The 3,235-nt window shown below is 37.4% G+C and overlaps 1 pseudogene; it reads right to left on the reverse strand.

Moving 5' to 3' along the window:
* Positions 1 to 2,347: 2,347 nt before the first annotated feature.
* Positions 2,348 to 2,857, reverse strand: LOC121155943 (annotated as a pseudogene).
* Positions 2,858 to 3,235: the final 378 nt, after the last annotated feature.

Consider the following 3,235-nt stretch of genomic DNA (forward strand, 5'->3'; position numbering starts at 1 on the left):
TTCATTTTCAAGTGAATTTGTCTGTGTGGTGTGTGCATAAGATATAAGCTAGAGGTCTTGTTTTGTATGTCTGTGTATATAAGTCAAATTTTCCCAACACCATTTTTTGAAGACATTGTGCCTTCTCTTTGGGTAATTATGATGCACTTGTATAATTTGGTTTGCCCAGGCCAAGCAGATGGCTTAGTGGCTAAACCCTCACTTTGTGTGCACTGGCATCCCATATGGGCATTGGTTCATATGCCAGTTGTTCCACTTCCCATTCAGCTCCATGGTTGTGGCCTGGGGAATTAATAGAGGATGGGTCAAAGCCTTAGGATCCTCATCCATGTATGAGACCCAGAAGAAGCCGCTAGCACCTGGCTTCAGGTTGGTTCAACTGTGGCCGTTGTGGCCACTTGGGGAGTGCACCAGTAGACAGAAGAACTTTCACTCTGTCTTTCTTCTTTCTGTAAAATGTGACTTTGCAATAAAAATAAAATAAATGACAGATTTATGACGGATTGTGAAGGACTGTACTAGTGAATTGATATGGGGAAAGTCAGTGGGGTGTGGGGATTTATGGAAGGGGAAAGAGAATTCACGGAGCACATGGAACAGTATCATGGAATAAAATGAATAAATTAAAAACAAAATTTGGCTGTAGATATATGGACTCATTTTTAGGATTTATTTCTGTTCCATTGAACTAAAAGTATTATTGTGCCAGTATCAGACTGTTTTGATTACAATTGCCCTGTAGCACACCTTAATATCTAGTGTTCTGATACCTTTATCTTTTGTTAAGATTGCTATAGCTGCTTTAATGTCATATGTTTGCATATGAATTTTAACATCATTTTTTTCTTTATCTGAGAGAAATTTCATAGATACTCTGATTGGGATTACATTGAATCTATAAATTACATTTGGCAGTGTAGATATTTTGAGAAGTGTAATTCTACCCATCCATAAACATATCAGATTTTTCTATTTTTTGGTTGTTTCTTTCAATTTATTTAATGTTCTATAATTGTCATCATAGAAACCCCTCACACCCTGATTACAGTTATTCTAAAATATTTCCATTTTTGTTGGAACTATTGTGAACTGATCAGGTAATTTCTTTGCCAGCCATGGAATTCATTGTATGAACAAAGTCTACTGATTTTCTGTGTGCAACTTTGCCAATTCCTATGAATTTCTACTATCTCTTCCTAAAGTTTATTGTGTGCTTCTACACAGAACATCATGTCATCTGCAAATAGGGACAGCTTCACATTCTCTTTTGCAATTTGTAGTCCTTTGATTTTTTTTTTTTTTTCCTTAACTAATGGTCCTGGCTAAAATGTCGAGGATTTCTCTGAATAGCAAGGGTGAGAATGGAATCCCTTGGATAGATCCAGAACATTGTGGAAATGTTATCAATCTTTCCCCGCGCAGTCTGATACTGGCTATGGATTTTATATCGGAAATACAGTGCTGAGGAATGTTCTGTCTGTATTCACGTTGCTTAAGGTTATTCTCTCACATTTTGTCAGATGATGTTTCTGCATTGAGTTACATATCATACAGCTTTTATGGGTTTATGAGACATATCACAATTATTGACGTGTGTATGTTGAATCATCCAGGCAATACAAGGGAAATACCACCAGGTATACTAGCTGAACGTTCCTTCTGATACGTTACTGGATCCAGCGAGTGTTTTGTTCAGGATTTTTGCATCTACCTTCATCAGGGATAACGGTATGTAGCTTATTTTGTGTTATATCTTTCCCTGGCCTCATAGAAAGATTTGATTCCAATAGTTTGAAAAGAATTAGAAATAGGTCTTCTTAACAAGTCTGGCAGAATTAAAAACAACAGTTTTTGTAAAGGTCTTCATTGTGATTCAGTCTTTGCCTTAGTTATTAGTCTATTTAAACTTTCTATGTCCTTATGGCTAAATTTTAGCATGTTCTATGCATCTAGAAATGTTATTTTTCTGCATCTTCAAATTTGTTGGCATAATGCTGTTTTTAGCCATTTTTGACAGTATTTTTTTAACGTCTATGTCTGCTTCTTTTCTTATATCTCACTTTATTGACTTGAGCTTTTTTTTCTTTTTCTTTTTCTAAGTTGAGTTAATCTTGCATTAATTTTATTTGTTTAAAAATGGGCCATTTATTTTATGTATTTTTGCTTGCTTGATATAGCCATTTTTACTTTTTTTTTTTTTTTGCTTGCTTGTTTGTTTTTAGAATATCATTACAAGTTATCTAGACCACTTGTGATTAAGAGAACTGTAGAAAGTAACTGCCATGAGCGAACACCCGGCGTTACGTGTCGATTTTCCAGACAGCCTGCTTGGTAGAATCTGAGTGCGCTATTCCAATCTCTGCTCACAGTCGCTGGACTTCTCCACCACAGTTCGCTGCTTCCCGTGTTTCTTTGTAAACTCTTAAGCATTCTTACAGATTTTTTTTTTTTTTAAACTGTCTTTATTCTTCAGCTAGGTCAGCCCTGAGCGGGTGCTCGGGCTGGGAGTCGTTCACCACAGCTATGAGTGAGTGAATGGGTCTCTTGGTCAGTTTTAGCGGCTGGCTTCCAGTTTTCAGCAGGAATGACAGACAGTTAGAAGCGCCCCTTTTCATCCATGTTGGGATGGTAAAAGTCTGTTTTGAATGTGATCTACAGGGGTTTGAATGGGTACTCTGCCAGAAAATTGATTTGGATTCTGAAGCCTCCTTTATCATAAGGAGGGCTGTCAGAAACAATAAGCGCTTGCCAAGTCAATGAATTAGCTTGTTCAGTCTGGATGTTAGGGAAGTTTTCCATTCCAAAGTTGCAGATCTCTCTCTTCAAGCTCCTTCATCAGCCTCCTATTGGCCGCCATCTTGGACTTGGCATTGCTGCTTTCCCAGAACGCATCCGGCTGGCAAAAATGGCTTTGAAATTCCATTTCATCGCTGCTTCTGCTGCCTCGTACGTTTTGATATGTTGTGTTTTCATCCTCATTCATTTTCAGAACCTTTTGGATCCCTTTTGAATGCGTCTATTACTCACTGCACGTTCAGTAGTATTTTCTGTGCCTTTAGGCTGATTTCACACGTCACACTTTAGCAACCAAAAAAGCATACATGTATAATCCATTTTTCTGATATGCTGAAGCTTCCTTCATGGACTAAGATGTAGTCTGTTCAAGAGTAAGTTGCATGTATTGATGGAAGGAAAGTTTATTATACAACTGAGGAGATAAATGTTGTTTAGAAAT

Source organism: Ochotona curzoniae, unplaced genomic scaffold, assembly GCF_017591425.1.
Source record: "Ochotona curzoniae isolate NIBS_2020 unplaced genomic scaffold, NIBS_Ocur_1.0 contig_3190, whole genome shotgun sequence".
Taxonomy (NCBI): Eukaryota; Metazoa; Chordata; class Mammalia; order Lagomorpha; family Ochotonidae; genus Ochotona; species Ochotona curzoniae.